The sequence below is a fragment of the Condylura cristata genome, unplaced genomic scaffold, assembly GCF_000260355.1.
Source record: "Condylura cristata isolate star-nosed mole 26May11 unplaced genomic scaffold, ConCri1.0 scaffold00020, whole genome shotgun sequence".
Classification (NCBI taxonomy): domain Eukaryota; kingdom Metazoa; phylum Chordata; class Mammalia; order Eulipotyphla; family Talpidae; genus Condylura; species Condylura cristata.
Genome location: NW_004567121.1, coordinates 25,902,109 through 25,926,068, shown reverse-complemented (window position 1 = coordinate 25,926,068; position 23,960 = coordinate 25,902,109). Strand labels below are relative to the sequence as shown.

General features: G+C 46.1%; 2 long non-coding RNA genes across 2 annotated transcripts in view; both read right to left on the bottom strand.

Moving 5' to 3' along the window:
• The window catches only part of LOC105853882, a 9,242-nt gene extending 8,465 nt beyond the window's left edge, over positions 1 to 777 (bottom strand). Inside the window, exon 1 of the long non-coding RNA XR_001145631.1 lies at positions 645 to 777. This is a non-coding gene — a long non-coding RNA (uncharacterized LOC105853882). The remainder of the gene's footprint in view (positions 1 to 644) is intronic.
• A 5,217-nt stretch (positions 778 to 5,994) lies between these two features.
• LOC105853883 overlaps positions 5,995 to 23,960 on the bottom strand; it is an 87,317-nt gene continuing 69,351 nt past the window's right edge. Inside the window, exon 3 of the long non-coding RNA XR_001145632.1 lies at positions 5,995 to 6,146. This is a non-coding gene — a long non-coding RNA (uncharacterized LOC105853883). The remainder of the gene's footprint in view (positions 6,147 to 23,960) is intronic.

Genomic DNA, 23,960 nt, shown 5'->3' with positions numbered 1-23,960 from the left:
CCAGCCCCGTGCACAGACGATGCCCGGCAGCCCGAGAGGGCAGAGCCCAGAGAGGCGGCTCCAACCTGAGCTCCATGCGAGGTATCAAAGGACCCCAGGGCCGTGGTGCAGCCGTTCTTCCGATAATCGGCTTTCCCACAGACGGTGGAAGCGGGTGTTTCTGGGGGGGATGTGTGAGGGGCCCTGTCTTAGGTGTGGGGTTGTGTGTTTACCATCTCCCCTCGCCAAGGGATTGCTTTTTGCTCTTCCTTTTTGTTTTTGGTGTGAGTGGAGCTTGGATGTACTTCAATAGAAACAACAAAGCAGGCATGACCTTGCTCTTTGCTGGATGCGAGAGAATGAATAGTTTCCTAAAAATGCTGTCCTTTTTTCAGCTCTAAGGGCAGGGACGCTGGAGGGAGAGGGCTGGTCAGCAGGTGCATGGCCAAGACACCTGAGCCAGTGGGCAGCGGGCTGGGAAGCCCTGTCTTGGGTCACAGAAAGGGCAGGCTGACCTTGCCTACTTCTCCAAGGGCTGTTTTCACTTCTCGTCACATGCTCACAGCCAGGTGGCCGTCGCACTTGGGAACAAGGTGAGTGCCAGCGTCGGGCAACTATGGCGCACGAGAAGCGCCTTTCTCCCTCAAGATCAAAATGGCACCTACCTCATTGGCCCTGACAGTCATTCTTTCCGTAGTCCCCCAGATCTAGGGGCGGCAGTGTCATCAGATCAGCTGTGTGAGCCAGGCGCCAGGTCCCTCTGCTGCAGTGTCTCTGCGAACAGTGACGAGTCACAGACCTAAGGTAATGTGGATATGGCACAAACGTCAGCCCCGTGTTCTAGCTTTAACACACTCGCAGCTATTCCCTTTAAATAGAACAAAGAGCCACGCTTCATGGCAGGCCTCTCTCTACTGGGACATCAGCTGTGTCTTCCCTGACCTTGACCAGTGACCTTGATCTGTGTCCATCTGTTCAGAGTACATGAAGTGCCTTTCCAAGTCACTGAAATTGAGGCTCCGTGGGTAACCCAATCCCCACCCCAACCTGCAGCTTCCCTCTTTTCCCCCATGGTGACTAAACAACTTAGACGCCTGCTCTTTCCAGACCCATGGTGCAAATACACCCACACCTGTCAACACACCCAGCATGCCGGTACCTTCCTCGGCTGACTCAACACTGACCTCCTCAGCTCCACACCTCCACCTCCCGCTCAGAGCACCTCCATCAGCAGGTTCTATTGCAGACTCAGCCTTCATCTACTAGTGTTTTCCTCCTGCTGACGTCACTGTCTGCGCACTCCCAAAAGCCTCAGCAAGCTCAACCCAGGACTCTGAATTATAGGTAGAAGATCTTTGAGTTCCTTCTACAACTCTCCACAGTCACTGCTATCACCAGAGTTTGCACAGTATGATCCCTGAGAGCAATGTTTTTCTTTAGATTTGTTTTGAAGTTGTCCTCTAGTGATGGCATCATACAGCTACAAGCTCCCCCTCACCTTAAAGAAGAAGGTCTATAGACAGCCCCAGGTGTCCAGGGAATCCAGAGTTTCCAAGACAGACCAGGACCTTGAAGCCCTTCTTCCCAGTCTTCCCACCAGGGTCTGGCCTCCTACCTGCTTCTCAGCTCATCACACAATGCCTCCAACATGACAGGGCCCACTGGCCTCTCCTGCACCATTTGCAGTGTCCTCTGGCCTTCTCTTAAGGCAACTTCAGTAGTTCTTCCCATGCATCTGGGTGGGAAGCTTGTTTCCTAACAGGAAGTGGGAGAGGTTTAGATCTGAAAACAAAAGGTGTATGGAGCCATGGACTCCCTAGCCACACCCAAGTTAAACAAAGCATTTAAGAGTAGCTTACCCTGTGCTATTTAATTTAGAGAAATAAATATATAGTAATCCAAAACTAAAGCTATCATCTTTCCTTACCCCAGAGTGATATAAAGTAAGAGGCTAATAAAGAACCAGAGCGGAGCTGAGAGGTTACTGAGCCCTAAAGGCGTGTAACTCTATGAAGGCGCACAGAGCAGCTGACCCAGGGCTCACTACTACAGTGTTCCCAGAGGGCTTCAGGACAGTGTGGATTAGAACCCAGGTCTAATCACCCAGCGCCTGGCCCCCCGCCCACCTCCCAGTTCCCAGTGTGATAAGCGCATATATAACTCGTGAATTCATGTCTCCTCCTTCGAGCCCTATGACATAGTGTCTGCAGGCTCTGGCTGAAACTTTAAACACTTTCATCTCCTGCCTCTCCTCTCTGAACACTTTATGCCTCCTTCTCTAGAGTTTTGCAAAGCCAGAACACACACAGCCCAGGGAATGTTTGAGCACTCCTAAATCCAGACAAAATATAATAATCTATTAAATCATATCAAATAGGAATGTTCTATTTTGGGACTAGCAGGCAAAACTGTCCAGCAAGCTGTTAGACACATGAGTCTAGAACTCAGAGAGCTTGGGAATGGAAATTTAGAAAACACTTAGGGGTTATTAGCATAGATTAACACAGCTCCTAGGGAAAGAATCGGTGGACTGGAGTATAGCACCAACTCCCAGTCCTAAGGGCATTCATCCCAATGTTTAACACCAGTGACAGATAAGAGGGGGAGGAAAAGAAGGCGCCATGTTCAGAAAGCCCAGATAAGTTTTTGAGAGGAAAGCTTTGACGAGTCCAGCAGGATGCAGACAGGCAAGTGGTAGCAGACCAGCGGTGACCTTGGCCAAGGCTCCATCAGGTGATGGAGAGAAGGAGATTGGGACGCTCCCCCACGAATAGCTACAGATAACTTCCCAGAGTTCTGAGGAGAGATGGTGAGAGGGGCTGGAGGTGGGGTGTGGTCAAAGCTGATGGCCACTGACCGAGGAAGCAGCCGGGAGGGAGAAATCCACGTGATCGTCCCCTTCCTTGGCTAGTTCCTGGGTTCCTGGGATATCTTTGGGAATCAGCAGCCTGACGGTCAGCATCTGTTCTGTCCCCAGTGGTCCTGTTGTAATAGGCTGGTGCTTCCTTGGCTCTCAGTAAAAAAAATTTAAATATGAAAGCCACCTCCTGTTCACACATGCTTTTTTTTTCCCTGCAGCATTTTTTTCTGAGATAATGTGTGTTTACAACACTACATATGATTGAGGGAAATAAGTTCGTACCTCTTCAGATGTTCACACGCGGTTGTCAGACCTGGACTTAATGTCCTCCCCTGGGCTTGGGCAGTGCAGCTGCCTGCCAGTCTCCACCCACAGCCGGTGTGCCCACTGCTCTGTCCACTTGCGGGGGCCTCCCAGACCAGGCAGCTCCTCCTTGAGTTGGATTCCTGAGGAGCAGATAAAGGCTTGAAGACAGCAAGATCACAGGCAGGGGTGGCAGCAGCTGGCACAGCCTCCTTTCGTTCCTTCTCAGTGCCTGGGGGCAGGGGCTGGTAGGTCAGGGAGCAGATTATAGGCCGCCAGAGCCTGCAACTAGAGGACAGTGCCTGGGCACCATGGTCAGTGCTGGCCACATGCCAGGGGCTTGGGCAGGGGGCAGCAGCTTCTGGCTCATTCCCAGGATTGTAGGATCAAAAGTGTCAAGCAGAGCCTCCCTCAGTCATAATTGCTCCCCAGTATGCTTCAAGTAAACCTGCTCATCTGTGTGAAAGAGTTGCCCAAATAAGAGAACCACCAGTTTCTTCAGGTTGCTAACCAAGTGTAATAACGATGTCATGGAAACCAATATGTTTTCAACTAGGCCCACGCACTTCAAGAAGTTGGTAAATATAATTATCACCATTTTATAAAGTTGAAAATGCAGAGTGTCTGATCACAGCCATCCGCAGAAGAAGCGAGAGGTGACAGTTCTGGTTGCTGCCCTGGCCACATCCTCACTGGGACCCCTAGACTAGCCAGTCTGCTCCGGGCCTCACTGTCCTATAGACAACCCCGGGCACAAACTCGGGGTCCCGTCCTGTTCAGATGGACACCGGCCTGCACTGAATCAGAATTAGCCCCAGGGTAGCTGGTGTCTGCCCGACTCTCACCTGGTGGCTGGTTTCATCCATGCAAAGGGGGAGACCGGCGGGAGATACTCCCCCGGGGGGGAATCAGTATGCTTTTTCTTCAGCTTGAACCACCAAGGGAGTAAAACGACCTTCATCGACCGCACCTGCAGTGGAGAGCAAAATGACCTTCAGCAACTTCACCTGCAGCTGACCAACCTCGAGTGCCCCTCTCCAGTGAGTAAATGTCCTGCCTGCCCAGTGGGGGTGGGGGCTGGGGCACAAACAAGGCCCCTGAGAGCTTTATCACCGTGCCCCTTCATTCACTGCCACCGTTCTCACATCGCACCTCTCGTGGCTGGAACCCGCTCAGCTCCTCAGGGTGCAAATGGCCCTGAGGGAGGAAGAAAATATGTGGTTCCACTGCTGAGGGCGCTGAAGGGAGGCAGCCAGGCAGGCTGGCCAGTATCTTGAGGCAGCCATTACCCCTGAGGGGTTCACATGTCCTCTGTCTTAAGACATGTATAGCAGCACTCACAGCGAGGTGCTGGGAAGACAAAGAAACGGGACTGCAGGGGTCTGTTCTGGAGCCTTAACCCTCTGCCTCTCTTCACTCATTTCCAGGCCTTAACTGCCCTCTCAGGAGCACTGACAAAGTCCAAGTGTCACCTGGCCACTGTCTCCATCCATCCACTCTGTAATCACCGCCAGGCCCACTTGATCCCTGATGCCTGCTGGAGAGTCCAGGGGGAGAACCACCTTCCTCTATCCCCGGACACCTTCTGTGCACCTGGGACACGGACCAGCTTCCCAGTCCAGCCCCGCGACCGCCTTTGTCTATGCTTTGACTTCCGCCAGATCTTCCTCTTGGGGGCTCATGCCCACTTCTGCTCTGGAAAATGTCGCCGCCCACTGAGACCTGGGTGTGGCCCTCCCAGGCTGCTGCTCCTCTCTTCCCCCAGATGTGCACCTGCTGCATCTCCCTATTCTGCTGACACCACTCACGAGCCCTGACCTCTCTCAGTGCTGTGATCGTTTTGGAACATCTGGTGTGGACAGTGAGAGGAGACGGTCGGGGCCCTGTACCCTCAGCTCCACACAGCAGCCGCCTGGAGAAAGGAGCTGTGGAGGTGGACCCAATGCCCATCTGCTCGCCCTTCTGTGTTGGGTTCTATAGTCTATGCCAGAACCAGCCATCCTTCCAGGCGGACCTGCTCATGGGCACAGTGGTCCAGAGGAGATCCCGAAGAAATGGAGGTGAGGCTCCGCCAGTCCCCAGGGCTCCCTCCACTGGTTACCCTGTGGTTCCCAATTCTTCCCATTGTGCAGACAGGAAAAGAGGTGCTATTGAGAAACCCAAGGGGTGACAGCCGAAGACTCACCGCTCTGGACAGAGGGAGCATGGTGCAGTAAGGGGGCTGAGCCCCAGGGACAAGCTGTGAATGGTGCCAGCTCCAGGTGGGGGCTTGGCCCCCCAACCCAGTCCTCTGCCACAGACCCACCCTACAGCTGCACCTCCTGGCTCCTCGCCAGTGCCGTCTGTGGGATAATGGCGTTCCAGGTCTGGAGACTGCAGAGGCCCAGGCCTGAATAAAGGGGTTTCTAGACCTATGTGTGCTAATCTTGAACTCCCAGCCACACCCCTCATTGGCCCTCCACCTACCTCTCCCCCAGCAAGAGCATTTGCTTTGACACCTGGTGACCTGCCAAAGGGCCAGTCACGATTTCTTAGGGCCTGGGGTTTATGCTCCTGTAATTGGCAAATTTAAATAAAGGTTGAAGCTTCTCTACTCCTGGGTCAGCCTGTTTGCAGTGCTCACCTCTGTCTGTTGTGGGGCACAGGTGTGGGGGGTGGGCTCCCTCGTGTCCTGCCTCAGCCAGCGCTGCCGCTCTGCTGACCTGAGCTCAGGTCGGCCTCTGTCAGGCGCATGCCCCACACCCAAGGCCTATAACCCCTTCCTTAGCCCTATTGCAAAGGTGGGGACATCCTGTCGAGCAGGTGGTGGCTGGAACTCGGGAGCCATCCCAGGGACCACGCTCACCATTCATGCTCCTGCCTTGCCCCAGAATGGTGTAGAGCAGTGACATCTTCCAGGCTGTGCGTGTCATGCTTAGCTGACCCAAAGCCAGCAGCTCCATGCGTTGTGTAATTCAGTCCTCAGGCGTGGCTGGGAGTAAGAGGAATTCCTGGGAGAAGGTTCCTAAAAGAGCAATTTTGAAATGTCATTTAAAAGGGGAAGAGAGGAATGGGACATGAATACTTCACTTGTCCTCAGCCTGATTGTCTCGGGGTGCTAATTTTAGGAAAGAACTCTCTCTCCATCACCAGGCTCCTGAGCACAGCCAAGAGCATGCCTGCTAGGACAGGCTGCAGACACGTAGCCCCTCCAACAAGGACTGGGCACCTGCCCCCACCCCTCCCATATCCTGGACAAAACCCGGGCTGGGGGAGATAAAAACATTTTGAAAACCAATGTGGTTGCTAGTTCTATGTAGCTCATGTGAATTTCACCTCAACAACAACAAAAAAGCCAACCAAGAATCTATTATCTGCAACCTCAGGATTCCTCTGAACCCCAAAGCCTGAGGTGTCAGAGAAGGGAACCCCAGGTAAAACATTTGAACATGGGACACACAGTATAAACCCCACAGCAGCCTATTTCTGGGGTACTGCATCTGAATAACTGAAATCAGAGACCCCGTTTTGCCTCCCACACAGCACTGCTAGCAAACAAGAAACTGCAAAGTGTCCGCTGACACTGCATGTGTGGAAATAGTTGGCTCCCTGTGAGGAGCTGTGATGGGACCAGGCTATCGGGGTGGGGCAATCCAGAGACTGGTTTGGGGAGGTGAACAGTGATGTATGCAGGAGATCCCCTTCCTCCTTCTGTGAAGGTTCATCGCAGCCTCTCACTGCCGACACAGAACAGAGTGCCCCGAGGACATACGCCAGCCTCAGTGGTGTGATGGGCTTTGATTGCAGTTTCTGTAGAAAGGGAATAGCCAGCCCACGCCACCTCGTCCTATAGACTAAAAAAATTAGCACTTGTGGGCCTCCCTGGTGGCACAAGGAGTTAAAGTGCAGCGAGATGATGCTATACACAGCACTGCAGCCAGGGAGTGACCCACATGGCGCGGCAGACCTCTCCTGTCTCACCCGCTGCTCCCCTCAGCAGTGTGTTTCAGTAGATCTGCCTGTTCTGCTCCCAACTCTGTCTTCGGTGAATCATCTCACACCCTTCCCCACATCTCTGGCCTGTACCACAGTTCTTGAATGCATAAAAAATCTTAAAAAAAAAAAAAAAGGGGGGGTTCCCTCCCTACTGGCACTACTGGCACAGCACTAAGACTCTAAAACCACTTCCACATGTGTTCGATCCCCGCCTGCCCCAGAGGTGATCCACAGGGTGCAGCAGACCTCTCCTGACCCGCCCGCTGCTCCCCTCAGCAGTGTACTTCGTCGATCTGCCTGTTCTGCTCCCTGCTCTGTCTCTGGTGAATCCTCTCACCACCTCTGCACCTCTGGCCTGTACCCCAGCTCTGTATGCTAAATAAATAAATCTTAAAAAAAAAAGGGGGGGGGGAGAGAATTAGCACATGCATATCTAAGGAACCAGCACATCTCAGCCTGTGCTACTGGCTTACAACAGCATAACAACAAAGATAACCACTAAACCCTAGAGTTCTATCTTCAAGAGTAAAGATAATTCCAGTAGCACCTACTTTAAAGAACCATGGCATGTGTAACCTGGAGTCTACTCTCACTTGATTCGGAGGTTGGGATATCCATACCTGATGTCCCTTCTGAAAAATAAACACAAAAGTGGCCCCAGGCTGGTAACCAAAGATCACTTGGCAGAAATAGAGAGAAATCCTTTCTGGAGAGACAACGCCACAAATCAGCCCCACACTCCATCAAATATATGTAAAAAGTCAAAAAGTAAAGACCCTTGACAGCACCCATTTGAACCCAATGGCCTTATAGGGTACACTGGCTTATGAATGCAAAACAGAAATTAGTGTGGGCTAAACATGGTTAAAAGCCTTCAGAGAGAACATGGATCTTTAATTGAGCATGACGAATGCAGAGATGATTTGGTTAGAGGCCAAAAACAATGAGGTCACTGAGACTGAGAAAATTCCATCCAAGTGGAAAGACGAATGAGCATGGTGTGGACAAGGAACCCCCAAACATGGGATGGACGGAGCCACACAGAATGGAAAGGGCGACGTGCTCACGGGGCTCATGTTGTTGACGTGGTTGTGCTATCAGGTTGCACTTTCTTGTGGAACGTAATACTGGGGAAAGATTAGTACAAACAAAAATGATACCAATAAAAGTCAGCACATCCAGTGACGACGACCGTGTTGCACAGTAACCAAATGCTAATGTCCTAATATCACCCCCTCTTTACAGAGGAGAAACCAAGACTCGGAGAGGGCACAGGCCCCGGGCGATACTTTCTTTACAGGACAGTCATCAAACTGAATACTAGTGTCCGAGGAAAGGGAAGAACTAAAAAATATGAAACATGATTCCAGCAGGGAATTGGGCCATAGTACAAATAAAGGTGATATAAAATAAAAATCTAGAAAAGGGAATTTTATTCTCACAGGCTATGATGGTACTGTGGGCTCCTCTGATTCCAATCTAAAGAACTCAGCCGTTGCTAGTTAACAATGTATTACTTTAAAAGCCAACTAGAAAGAGTAAGATTTACTTTGCTGGAGTATATGTAGTTATAACAGACAGTCAATCTTTTAAATGGCAGGATTAGACCCACAACATGTTACTCAACTGTAGTTTTAAAGACAGACGACATGTTAGTATATCTGGAAAGATTAAAGACAAAAGGAACAAGATGAGAGTATGACATTTTTTAAAAGAAAGGCAGATTTATAAAACCTTTTAAAAATGCAATATTTTATGAAGGAAAAATAAACTTCAGTAGACATGTTCAAACGGTAGATTAGACGTTTAGTGAATTAACATTCTTGTATATTTACAATACACTGGGCACGCTTTTAACAGTTACATCTATATTACTTATTAATTCTCAGAAAGCCCAATGAGAGAGAGGTGCTGCTATTCCAGTCTCCCAGGGAAACAAACAAGTCTGTATCTTTTCCGTCTCCTTGTAAAAATTATGAGCTAAAACAATTTCAAAAGTTGCTATCCAGTAATTAGCTCCCTTCTCACTTCAATATGGACATTTGTAAACCAACCATCATAATGAGAATATGTGTACCTATGAGTCTCAAAGCACTTTTTTTTTAAGACAGTCTCTTTTCCACAAACTTGGAAGATAAGCAAAGTACAGTATTTTTAAGGAAAAATATCCCAAACTTGGAGAGACAGGAGAGGCTCCCTTGTGCCTCATCATCTAAAAAATATACAGTTATCTAGAACACAGGGAGTTTGTCCTTGCTACCAACTATGTGAATCAAGCCCAGACTCTATGAAGTCATGCCGACTATGGACCCGGCCTGGCAACAAAGATAACCTCAAGGTTACACTTGAGCACCCTTTACCATTAACTAGTCTTGTATCTATTTAGCAACATTTCAGCATTCCTTGAACTAATAATCTAAATCTCCCAAACTCTCCTTTGCCAGATTTAATCATTCTAATGAGTTCCTCATTAGTTATGGAGTCAAAGGCTTTGGTATGTTCATGCTACATTTGTATGAGAACACTTTTAGCTTTTTAAAAATTAAAAATAATTTTTAACGTAACTAAGGAAAAAACAAATTTCCAAAAGAAAATAGATAAAACCTTAGGCTGTGTTACTAAAACCTGGTAAGGTTGAACAAGTGGGAACTAACAATCCAGTAATCCCATCCCTGGTTATAGTCCCCAAAGAAAATCTTGCAAATGTGTCCATCTAAGGAGATGTATACAAGGATTTCCAAGGCAGCATTGCCCATTAAAAAAAAAAGAAAAGTGGCCCTCCCTGGTGGCGCAGCAGGTTAAAGCGCAGCCCTACAAAAAAAAGCCACAGCTGCTTCAGTGCTGGTTGAATCCCAGTCCCAGAGGTGATCCACATGGTGCAGCAGATCTCTCCTGTCTCTCCTGATGCTCCCCTCTGCAGTGTACTTCATCCATCTGCCTGTTCTGCTCCCCACTCTGTCTCTGTGAGCCCTCTCACCGCCTCTGCATCTCTGGCCTGTGCCCCAGTTCTGTACTCACAAATAAATAAATCTTATAAAAAATGCAATTGGAAATCGAGATCAAATTCCAGCCATAATGTGCTGGGAAAATGACAAGTACAACAGAGAACTGTGCATCTCTGCAATGTGAGTAACTACAGCTGCGTTCCTTAACTTGGGCGAGCCCTACACAAAAATTGACTGAAAAACAGTTTTGCAAAGAATGAGCGTAACGTGATTTCATTTAAATCTGGAGACACATGTGAAGTGCGTAAAGGAAATCAGCATAACGATTAGCCTACAATTCGCAAAGTTGGCCCCTTTGAGAGAAAGGGGAGTTATGATGGCCGGGGCTCTGTGGAGGGTTTACTGACATGGGTGGTGGTTTCATAAGATCTTGTCTGATTCCCTTTCATAGAACGACAGAAGCCGAATCCCAGGTACCCACTCAGGGTGGCCACATTGCACGATCTGGCTCTTTCTGAACATTCTTCAACTGCACTTGGAACAGTCTGTCTCTACAGCTAGCCCAAAGGCCTACAAAAGAGGTAGGTGGTGCAGCCTCCTTGGAAGTATTATCAGGGGTTGACAGTATCTCAGAGTATCTCAGGGTCCAGAAGACAACAGAGGGCAGGATCTAGTTTCCAAATCATTTGGGAGGAAGCTGCTTCCTCGGTCCACTCCGCAGGGGACCCTGCCATTTAACAGTCTGGTTTGAGGTCACATTTATAAGTTCAATTTCAAAGGTTGACGTTGTCCCGGGTATGCTGCAACCACTGGAACTACTGAGTGTCCACCCAGGTAACACTTCAAGGAGGCTGCACCTTCTGCCTCTTTCATAGGCCTTTTGGGATAGCAATTGAGACACAGTTCCAAGTGGAAGTGAACAGTGTTCAGAAAGAGTCAGGTCATGCCATGTGGAAGTAGCTGGAGCAAGTTGCCCATCAGCCCCATGAAGGATGACCCCATCCTGATGTGGACACAGGACTGGCTCTATTACTTGTAGGGTACAACACAAAATTAAAATGAGGCTCCTTGTTGAAAAAGTAAGAATTTTTAGACAGTGACGACAGCTTAATCCAGGCTCTCAGGGCACAGGCTGTGAAGCTGGCCCTGCCTAGAACCTGCAGGTGACAGGCCCTCACTGTACCCCGTCCCGACTGTGCTGAGGTAGCCCAGGGGCATCAACCCCTCGAGAGGAAGGAGCCCTGGCCTGTGGCAGAGGGTAGAATGTTCTGTGCAAAGGGACAGTTGGTTTTTTCCACTTAATGGAAAAATAGCTCAGAGCCCATCTCCTGTGACCAGCAGATCAATGATGACGTCACCAAGTTGGAGACTCAATTTCGACCTTTCCTTTTCGTTTCTATTTTTGTAACTCCTTTCACATAGCAGGACACATGATCAGGATCTCTACGGGTCTGAAACACTCTGGGAGACAAGTCTCTACAGTTTGCTGAACTTCCCAGGCAGCCCTTCTAAAAGGTGGCACCGCTTCCTTTGAAAGTAGCCCCAGCACGGCGATGACACAAGTCCCCCCGCTGCCTGAAAACAGAATATTCCTACTTGATACGATGTGGTAGATTATTTTGGGGGTTGAGGAACACACCAAAATTTTTCCATTTAAATTAATGGAACTAGAAGCTAGATTACTCTGTCAGTGTACACAGAAATTAATTCAAAATGGATTGAAGACTTGGATGGAAGACCTGAAACCGTAAAATACATAGAAGAAAGCATAAGCAATGCACTTCTTGACGCAGCCTTAGACAAGTCTTTGGGGACCATTCCAACAGCAACGGAAATGAAATAATAAACAAAGAGGAGGACATCAAACAAAATCTGCAGTGAAAGAAACGATCATCAGAATAAAGACATCATGCTGAAGGGAAGAGGCAATTTGTACCACAGATGTCTGACAAGGGGTTAATACCCAAAATATACAAGAAACTCAACTCCATAAAAGCAAACAACCTGGTCTAAAAATGAACAGAAGATCCCCATACACCATGGAATATTACTCAGCAACCAAAAAAAAAAACACATGCCTTTTGCAGCAACATGGATGGAGCTGGAAAAGATCATGCTTAGTGAGATAAGCCAGAAAGAAAAGGAAAAATACCAGATGGTTTCACTCATAGCAGGAGTATAATGGACCAGGCAAGAAAATAATAATAATAATGAACAGCTATCAGAGACATTTTATGGGGTGGAGTGGGGAATGGATCAAAAATGGGGGGGGGATTGGACTATGGTGATGGCACATGGGTAACTGCTGGGTGATTTGGTGATGGGAAGCCCAGGGATTGCAAGTGAGATGGGAAAATGCACAAAATGATGTAAAAATAAACTATTAATTTTTAAAAAATGAACAGAAGATCTGAATAGGCACTTCTTCAAAGATGTCAGTTGGCCAGCAGTCAGATGAGAGGACACTCACCTTATTAAGGAAAGGCAAATCAAGACAGCACCTCCACCTAGGAAGATGGCTTCATCCACAGGACAAGAAGCAAGAGTTGTGGAGGATGCTGGGAGAAGGGACTCTTGGCTACTTTCAGTGGGAATGTAAATTGGTACATTATGAGGAGTGTACAGATGCCTCCAAAAATGTCCACAGAATCCTGTTATCCTGATTTCTGGGTATTCACCCCAAAAATGCAGAAATACTAATTTGAAAAGTTATTTGCACCCCCATTTTCTTGCGGCATTATTTACAATAGTCAAGATTAGGGAACAAACTAAGTGGCCATCGACAAATGAATGGTCAAAGGTTACATGTGTATTATACAGCCATTCAGAGTATGAATGATGCTGGTACTCAAAGTACAGTGGAATACTATTCAGCTATAAAAAGATGACATTCTGGCAATACAACAATGTGAATGGCCTCGAGGATGTTACGCTTAGTGAAGTAAATCAGATGGCGAAAGAAACACTGTATGATTTCCCTCACATGTGGTACATTGAAACACCAGAGGGGTGAACTAATCAAAACAAAAATAAATTCCAGACTACAAGACCATTAATGGTTACCAGAAAGGAAGAAGGAAGGAGGTGGTTACATCAGGTAAAATGGGCTAACTGTATGGAAAAGGATAAAACTGGACTTTCAGTGGTGAACCTCACGCACTATCATGTTGACATTTAATGCCACACACCTAAAACTTATAAAGCAATGCTTCAGCCTTAAAAAAAAATTTAATTCCTTTTCAGTGGAATTAATTTTCTAAAATATTTCCTAGATGACATATTACTACAACCAGCTCTCATAGAAAAGGTCAGCACGTTTCCAGCAGTGATCAGTGATTAAAAAATGTATGACATCTCCAGGCTTGATGGCTTTTACCAGCACATTGCCCGTACACTTTCAGACCCAGGCCCCACCTCACTGCAAAATCCTGTAAGGATTCTACTATACTTCAGGGTCTGGGTTTTGTAACAGTCACCATATTGATGATAGGCTACATACATCATTTGCTGCCTCCTGGCTTTGCTGCAATAACTGATAGTGAAAAAAATCTCATTGACAGAGCTATGGAATCCCTTTGCTTCAAAGCTGTAACTTCCACAGTTACCCCACAGCATTGTATTCATTAAAGTAGTTTCTATTGAGAAGATATCTTCACCAGTACTTTTTTTTAAATGATAAACAGAGAGCAACTGTATGTCTATTTCATAACTGAAATAATCCCACAAACTCCATTGGCTAAAACAAGTTGGGTTTTTCTTTCTCTAGATTATGTACAGATGCTCAAGGTTTGTAATTTGTTCTAACACTTGGGGATGTTCCCGTATGTCTTCCAATAATGGCTGCAGACTAGTATGTATCCTCTCTGTCTGTGTGGATTCCCTTTTTTGTTGTATTCGTTATGACTTGTGTTCTTGGCCTCTGCTAGTAAGAAAACTAAAAACTACTTCTAAATAGTTAGCATTCAGTTTAGTGAATTTTATGAGAGATTGAACTCAGAACTGTTTCAAATATTGCTTTAAACAAGTGTGTTGGTTTGTTGACACGTACTTCGCTTTTTTAAGTCTTGCTAATCCACATGGCTTCACATCATCGTGTGCTGCTTGTTCTGAGGGAGGGGTGTATTATTACTAGAGAGCCGTGAATGGGGGTCCACATTCACTGTGGGCTTCTAGATGATTTCAGTGTTCTCTCTGCTTGTCGGGTCTGATGATTGTTTTTCTCTCATAATGTCTGACAGCTTGTTGTCAGAAAGCTTTCCATGCGGATTCTGGTAGCTGCCACTCTGTGACTTTCAGTGTGTCAAAGCACACTGAAAGTGAGGTGCTGTGCAGGGAGCCATTGTCAAGCCCTCTGTGCCGGGCCCACCGGGGAGACCACCCATTTGGTGTGTGACACAGGACACTCAAGTGGGGCACCAAGGTCAGGCTACATTAGTTATTAGGAAGGGAATTTTTTAGGTTAAAATTGCACCTAAGTAGAAAATTTAATATATCCTTCCTATATCCTAATGGGTCACCCCTGCATACTTCACCTGGGGGATGGGTCACCAGCTGGAATATATTGTGTCCCGGGGAGTGATTTATCAAAATACCACACTTAGCCCAGCAACCCATCATTCTAACCTTCTTGCAATCCCACATGCTCTCCTAAGTGAGAGAAGCGTGTGAAGTGAAAGTTGGTCTCAACATCTGCTGAACAGGACCGGACCTTGGAGTGTCCATGGTGGGGCAGGGTGGGTGAGCACGACAGGAGGTCGCACAGTCTGTCCTGGGAAGTGGACACAGAGTAGAGAACTACCGGGCTAGACAGATTCAGGCACATAAACACTTGTAGTGATCACTATCATCGGGGCCATCCAAGGATGGGCAGGAGACCGAGGAGGAGACAGGCAGGAAGACGTCACACTAGACGCCATGGTGCCTGGAGCAAGCGTTAGAAGGGTGGAATTTCAGTGGGTGGGAGAAAGAAAATGGGGGGAGAGGTGAGAGCTTCGGTATAGAGCCATGGGCTAAATGGCAAAATGGGGAATGTGAAGATAACCAGAACTGAGCAGAAAGAACAGCAGGTAAACTGGCTTCTACCAAGGACCTAGGATGACCTGGGGCCTTGCCGTAAGGTTGTGCTGTGCTTATTTAAGAGAGAATGGGAGATATTCCTTGTATTTCATGATGAGAGGCGGTGTCTCCTCAGGTGATCCTCCTTAGGCCTGGAATCTGGGTGACTGTAAGGAAGCCCAGAAGCCAGCTAGGTAGGAGGATTCACTCCAGGATGCACCTGACATTACTGTATAGGCAATAAGGAAAGACCTAAGGAGATGATTCGACATCTTCCACATACTCCTGAGGATACTCAGATACAGCGAGGTTCCCCTCACATCAGAATCTCCTAGGCAGCTTGTTTAAAATTCAGATTACAAAGGCAGCTCCCCTGGCCACCCCTCACTATGCAGGCGCGCCTCTTTTTTTTTTTTTTTTTTTTTAATATTTATTTATTTATGCATATAAGAGCTGGGGTTTAGGCCAGAGGTGCTGGGGTTGATGGGGGGCAGGTGGCATGAGATTCCCCAGAGACAGAGTGGGGAGCAGAATAGACAGACTCACTGAAATACACTGCTGAGGGGAGCAGCGGGTGAGACAGGAGAGGGCTGCTGCGCCATGTGGGTCAGCTCCCTGGCCGGGGATGGAACTCAGGCTGTAGTGGCTGGGTATAGCTTCATAGTGCTGAGACTTAACCCTTTGCAGCCCGAGGGAGGCCCTAAACCTGTAAATAACGTTCAAATTACAAAAATAAACTATAAATATAGATTACCAGGTCCCAATCCAGATCTTCAGAATTTGAATTTCCAGAGAGACACTCAGTACATTGCAATAAACGGTCCGGCTCATTTTTCCCAGCATCTATTTATGCCCCCGCTGCCTCACCTTTGTCCCAAATGATTCAGACACACAGTAAAAATTGAGAACAGGGCCCTCCCTGGTGGCGCAGCGGGTTAAAGCACAGCACTGAGAAGCTAAAGCCACTTCAGCATGAGTTCAATCCCCACCCCGGAGCTGACCCACATGGCGTGGCAGACCTCTCCTGACCCGCCCGCTGCTCCCCTCAGCAGTGTACCTCCTCAATCTGTGTGCTCTGCACCCCACTCTGTCTCTGGTGAAGCCTCTCACTGCCTCTGCACCTCTGGCCTGTTCCCCAGTTCTGTAAGCACAAATAAATAAATCTTTAAAAAAATTTAAAAAACTGAGAATAGGTATATTATTGATTTTATGAAATACTGGTAATTGGTTGAAAGGCAGAATGTGTCAGAATGTGTATATTTCTATCTTAGGATTTCTGATAGTTATTTAAACTAAGGTTCAAGCCAGAAGTTTGGTGCTCATTTTTTTTTTTTCAGTTGTAAGCTTGTTGTTATTAGAGAGTCTAGTTCTTCCCTATTCCCAAACTTCTATCCTTTTCCTTCATCTAGTTTCCAGCTTTCAGAAATCCTGTCATTATGGCCAAGTGCTTCACTTGGTAACATTTTGATTGTTACAACAACCTCATGAAGAGCATATTATTGTTACGAACATTTTTTAAATGAGACTGGGAGCTAGACTCTGAATCAGGTAATTTGTCCAAGGTCGTGAAGTCAGCAAATGTCAGAATTAGAATTTAAAGTATGCTTGAATTCAAAACTTGTGCTCTTGAAATTAAAAAGACTGACAATAAAAGTAATGGCAACTTATGGAAGAGCTGGAGCTACCAAACGCTGTTGATGGCCACACACAAAAGTGCCACCACCTTGGAAAAAGGTGACTTCTCCTCATAACTATGACCCAGCAATATATTACTGCATTTACCCCTCCCAAAAAGAAACATACATCTGCAAACGATTTTACCAAAATGAAAGCAACTCTGTTCATCATTGCCCAACGTGAGCACTATCAAGTTGTCCAGCAGCAGGTAAAATGAATAGACAAAATGTGGCTACCTGATACACAATGGAGTACTCAGCAATGGAATGGACTGGGCTATTCACAACTTACAACATGGTGGATCTCTAAAAGATTAAAGAAGGGCCTCCCTCGTGGCCTAGGGCTTGTCTCAGCACTTCTACCCCGAGGGCCTAAGTTTGACTCCCCACCAGGGAGCTGACCCCTATGGTGCAGCAGACTCTCCTGTCTCGCCCACTGCTCCCCTCAGCAGTGTATTTCAGTCAGTCTGCCTGTTCTGCTCCCCACTCTGTCTCTGGTGAATCCTCTCACCCTCCACCCCCACACCTCTGGCCTAAACCCCAGTTCTTCTATGCAAAAATAAATAAATCTTTTTTAAAAATAGATAAAAGATGCCAAACATAGAAGAGTACATATTGTGTGATTCCACTGATAGGAATCAATACTTCTTTTAAAAGTAAGAGCGTTCTACAGTCACAGAAGGCAGGTGATTGAATATTGAGAGCAAAATTATATGAGAAATCTGGGGCGATGGAATGACATCATATCTTAAGATTTTAGAAGGGTTGTATTTGTCAAAATTCAATTGTACATTGAAAATTGTTACATTATATATGTTACCACTCAATAAAATGGAGGATTTTTTAACAAACCCTTGTGTTCTTTCCACTAAACCACACTGCATCTTTTCCTCAGTTCTAGCTAAATCACACACTGTCCACAAGCCAAGTGAATAATGTGATATGTTGCAGCATCTACAGTGTAGGTCCAGACAGCAGCACAGCTTCCTTCGGTGATCTTACACCAAAGTCACACTTGGCCAGACCCAAATTCATCCCTTTAAGGAACTCGAAATGTAGTTTGGCCTGGAGCTGCCTTTGCTACTTGTAGCAAAGAACAGACAAGCATGGGGGAGGGGGAGAGGTTGGGGAGAAAAAGAAAAAAAGAAGAGACAAGCAGGTTTCTTGGAAACTCCTCTATACTGGATTGGAAAAGTGGCCACCTTGGAGAGATGTGCTACCTTGTCCTGCCCCAGTCCCCAGAAAGAAACCTTCGAGAGGGAGCCCAAGTCAAGAACAATGGTGAATCTGTGGTTCACCCCGACCTTTTTTCTAAGTACCTCCCCAATTGGGGAAAGACCTCTGCAAGACAAGAGAAAAGCATATCCTCCATTCCCTGGAAACCACCACTGCCTCAATTATCCAAACACAACTTTAAATAGCACCTTCGCCTTTACTCCTTTCTCCATTTCTCTCAGCCAGTCTTGAAGTTTGCTTAATTATCCTGTATATGATATTGCCTTGCTAATTGCTTTGTGTGTCTCCCTAATGTTTCCGAGAGGACAGTTTGACAGTACTGTTTTCAGAGAGTAATGGGGAGAGAGAGAGAGAGAGAGAGAGAGAGAGCGTGCTTAATTGATTAATCCAGTCTTTATTGCCAAATCAATGCTCAAAATAAATCACCTGCTTTGCCCTAAAGGCATTTTTCCACATAAATAGAAAAAAAATCCTAAAATTGTATGGGTCCACCAAATAGCCAAAACTATGTTGAGAAATAAGAGCAGTGATGTTGCCTAGTGTAAAACTATATTACAAATTTATAGTAACCAAAACAGTATGATACTGTTCTAAAAGCAGGTAGATAGACCAGAAAGAAGCCCATGCAGATATGTATGGTCAATTAATTTTTGACAAAGGAGGCAAGAATATACAATGTAGAAAAGATACTCTCTTCAACAAATAGTGCTGGAAAAACTGGACATGCCACAGAATGAAACTAGATCCCTATCTTACACCATATACAAAAATCAACTCAAAACAGTTGAAAGAGTTGACAATAAGAACTGAAACTGTAAAATTCTTAGAGGAAGACATAAAGAGTAAGCTCCTTGATATTGGCCTTGGTAATGTTTTGAGGGGAGGGGAATGTTTTGATACCAAAAAGCAACCGAACAAGTATAACTATATCAGGTTTAAAAGTGTCCACAAAGATACACAAAAGTAACCATAACAAAACGAAAAGACAGCCTATGGAAGAAAGTATCTACAAATCACATATCTGATAAGGGGTTAATATCCAAAATATACAGGGTACTCAGACAACTTAACAGTGAAAAATAAATAAATAAATCTTAAAATGGGCAGAGGAAATCCACATTTCCCCAAAAGATGACATACAAATGACCGTAGGTGCTTGAAAAGATATGGTTTAACTACAAAATTTCAGAGAAATAGAAATAACTGCAAAATATCTCAATGGGTAGCTTAATGTAAGATTCTTTGTTTCCTACTAAAATCAATCACTAAATTTTATTGCCATACAGATTTTTTTTGTCACTGATGATATATTTCTATGTCCTTTGATCTGAAAATCACTTGAAAATATCCCAGTAGATCAAAAACCTGTCCAATTTCAACCCTGGCAATGAATTTAAATCTATCATGTAACTCATACATAATGGGTAGAGATGGATGAAGAGTGCAGTCTCTAAGTTAGTGTTTCTGATGTGATCTCAGCTGAGGTTGGAATGTACTAACGTGTGGAATGTGCTGTGGCTTGGATCCTGGCATGCAGAGTCCCAGGGCTGGTCTCGTTGGGAAGAGTGTGTTCCCAGAGCAAAGGAAAATTGGATTTGAGAAGAGGTAACAAGGTAAGGTTTGAGAAACTGGATCAAGAAACACAGAGTCATAGAAGACCAGGCAAAGCATCAGAGATAAGGAAATGAAAGACCAGCTAGAAAGCAAGAGGGACATAATGTAACACAGTGTGAGTGATGGAGAAACCCCAAAGGGCCAATCTTATTTTGCTTCCCAGGTAGACTGTCTTCTTAGAAGCATGTCAAAACCCTGTGCTTTTTAAACAAAATAATGGCATTTTAGGAGGAGCTAGATTTGCCAATAAAATATAGGACATCCGGGCCCTCCCTGGTGGCGCAGCGGGTTAAAGCACAGCACGAAGAAGCTTAAGCCACTTCCGCATGGGTTCAATCCCTGCCTGCCCTGGAGGTGACCACATGGTGAGGCAGACCTCTCCTGACCCGCCCGCTGCTCCCCTCAGTAGTATACTTCGTCGATCTGCCTGTTCTGCTCCCCACTCTGTCTCTGTTGAATCCTCTCATGGCCCCTGCTCCTCTGGCCTGTACCCCAGTTCTGTATGCATTATTAAATAAATCATCACTTTTATATATATATATACACACACACACACACACACACACACACACACACACACACACACATATATATGTGACATTCAGTTAAAATTTAACAGTATTTCAGATAAGCAACAAATAAAATATTGGTGTAAGTATATCCTTTGTAGTATTTAAAACATACTTTAAAAAATGACTCATTGCTATCCTGAAACTCAAACTTAATTGGACATCCTGCCATTCTAACTTTGCCAACCTTAGTGGAGACAGAAAGCTAAGATTCCTTGTCAAAGAATAAAGAAACAGAAAGCTCACACCTGAGCAGTAAAATGTGGGTATAGACATAGTGGAAACAGAAGGAAGCAAGGGAGAGAAGTTTTGAGAATAAGTTGGAGCCTTCAAAGAGTGGTGAAAGAGCAATAGAGGTGGGGAAAGAGAAAATAAAGTAAGATTGAAGATACAGAACACAGGGAGCAGAGTCCATGTGATGCCAGCCTTGCAGGGGATTGTTATTTCCAGAGGGAAGCAGTAAGCCCAGGTTTAAACTCTGAGCAAAAGGCAACACTCTCCTCAAGAGAAGGGGGCAGGCAAAAGGAGCAAGGTCAAGCGGAGCCAGCCGGAAGTCAAGAGAAGGGGAGCATGCTGGCTGTGTCTTCCTGGAGAAGCTATTTAATCTTTCCGAGCCTCATATTCTCAGTCTATAAAATGGATGTTTAAAAAAGAAACAGAACTGTGCCCTCCCTGGTGGTGCAACGGGTTAAAGAGCAGCTCTATGAGTCTGTCCGCACCTAGGGAGCTGACCCACTGGCACAGCAGACCTCTCCTGTACCCCATACTCCTGCTCCCCTCAGCAGTGTAGCCTCACTCAATCTGCATGTTCTGCCTCCCCCTCCCCCCACTCTGTTTCTGGTGAATCTGCCCAACCCCCACATCTGGCCTGTACTCCCAATTCTTGTATACATAACTAAATAAATCTTTAAAAAAAAAAAAGAACATGCTTTATATCCTAACTCTTATACATTTCCTACTATAGGTGTGTACTGTCTTTTCCCAGAAGTCCATATAAGTAGAAGTGTAAAGAAAGCACTCTGATAGCTGCCTTATTTGATTTTTTTTATATCCATCATATTCATCTATGTTGTGATTCTTTTTCATTGTTGTTTTTCTTCACTGCTGAGCTGCTTCCATTAGGTTGCTATGTCCAATCTGTCCCACTCCCCAGTAGCTGGGCCTTTCTGTAGTCCCCTACTTAGACTATACTAACAAAACTACTATGGAGATTATACACAAGTCTCTGTGAACATTTCCCTTCCTATTGTATCGATACCTAGAAACGAGGTTGCTAGGTGACAGCTGAGGGTTCATTTAACTAGAGCAGACACTGCCAACCTTTTCTAAAGGCAGTTGTACCACCTAGCATGCCCACCAATGTCAGAGGATTCTACTTACGCCACGTGCTTGCCAGCACTTAGTATTGCTTGTCTTTTTTTTTTTTTTTAAAGATTTATTTATATATTCATACAGAACTGGGGTACAGGCCAGAGATGCGGAGGGTGAGAGGATTCACTAGAGACAGAGTAGGGAGCAGAACAGTTAGATCCATGAAGTACACTGCTGAGGGGAGCAGAGGTAGGTCAGGAGAGGTCTGCCGCGCCATGTGGTCACCTCCGGGGCAGGCGGGAATCGAACTCATGCGGAAGTGGCTTTAGCTTCTTAGTGCTGTGCTTTTAACCCGCTGCGCCACCAGGGAGGGCCCCTTGCTTGTCTTTTTAATCCCAGAGGACAGTTTTTAAATCAGCCAGATTTTGACTTCTAGTTCTACTACCTGGTAATCCCATAGCCTTGAGTTGTTTCATATTTAAAATTCTGCCTGCATATAATAGCTTTATGTGGCAAATGAAAATTATTGTTTAGCATATCTAATAACATCCAGGTTGCATATATTCAAGATGAATTTGAAGTTCTAACTTAAGAGCCATTGAGATGTCTTTGTATAAAAACTACCTGAAATTAGGAAGTGCCGGCTGCCCGTGAGTTCCCTACAGGTGATGCCCAGGGTCAGCTGTACCAGCAGTTCTGCCTGCACATCTGTCCAGGTAGAGAAAGGAGCTGCTGACCTTCCAAGCCTAGTGTCTACACTTAGCTAGGGTTCTCTTTCCAGCACAGGATAATGGGATATTATGAGACTTGAAGTCACTCACCAATTTCTTCGACCTCCTGAACCATCTTTTCACATGTAAATGAGGCTAATGATATTCACTCTGTGGGGTTATTGTTGAAGACCAAAGTTTGATCTTCAACAAGATCAAAGTGCTATGCAAATAGTGGTTTTATTTCTACTAGAGAGAAAAATTACACCCAGATAGGAACCTTCTTAAAACAAAGCAAATGGCAATGACATTTGATTTTCCTAGCCACGCTGGAGGTGATGGGTTTCTATGGCAATGGACCTTTGAGGACATTCCCACAGGAGGATCACCTTACTTGGCTCAGGAAAGAAACAGGTTATCGCTGGCAAACAAGTCATTGACCCCTGGCCATTCTGACTCAGCAGGGCTGTGTGCCAGGCTTCCCAGCTGACTGACACACAACTTGGGAACTGCAGACCATGCTCTGCAAGGCGAGGCTCTAACCAGGAGCATCAGTATCACAGGGGCAACAAGTGCAAATGTCAGTTTCCATCCCAGACTTGTTCAATCAGAAACTGGGGGTGGGGACTATCTTTTAAAAACCCTCCAGGTTAAAAAAAAAAAAATTCCTCCAGGTAATTCTGATGCATATCCAAGTTCAAAAATCACTATACTACCCAATCGCCATGAAGACCTTCCCATACAGATGGGTTAGGATCAGAGTGGGAGGAAGAGAGAAGATTCCAGACAGAAAGCAGAGTCACCAGTCCAGCCCAGGTAGCGGTCTGGTCACAGAGGACGAGACTGATCCTTGAGTCTAGCCACTCGCCCCCCCCCCACTCTGTCCCTCCTCCCGCGCAATGGGGGCTGAGCAGCTTCTATCCTGGTGGTCAGGGGAAGTCTGGGGTCCTCAGGCTTTGTCGACTTTTATTCTTAACTTTAGTCTATTTGGCACATCGGCAGCCAACCCCAGTTTACAAGACACCAAACAGTCTTCAAATACATTAGATGACAATAACCAAACTTTAAGAAGCACAGAGAATAAAAGCCTGAAAGGAAACGCGTTAAATTAAAGGTGAAAGGAGGAGGGCAAATCTTCACATCACCCTGCTGCTTTATTCAGGGCTCTGTCTCTAAGGGGCCTTCTTCATTCAGCACACTCCTGAGGAGGCTCGCAGGTGTAGCTGCTGGCCCAGCTGCGCTTCCCAAAATGTATTCCAGGTGTTAACATGTGCGCAGAGACAAAAGGAAAATGGAGTTGGGGAGAAGAGGGTCCAAAAAATGTTTGGGAATCTCAGCTGTCCATTGCTCTCCCTGGAAGCCCACTTTGCATATTCACATGTTAAAGAGGTGCTGTAACTAAGGAGCCTGTTTAACTATTTGATCCAGGATGTTCCATTTTTACTTGGTGCAGGCTCCTCCTTCTTGCTACATAGAAGCACTACCAGGAACAGAGTTCTACACAATGTCAGCTGGAGAAACCACTTCTACAGACCCAGTCTGGGGCCACTCCTTGGCCCTCTTCTCCATCCAGGCCAGCTTGCCTTCCCCTAGGCAGGAGCTACCCAACCAGAACATTAGGGCTGCTGTTTTGGACAGCAGTCTAAAGGCAGCGTCTACTTTCTGCAGCCCTGGCTAGTGTCAGACTCCGTTCTTGGTATTCTTGGTCTCTTGCCTAGACATGCTTT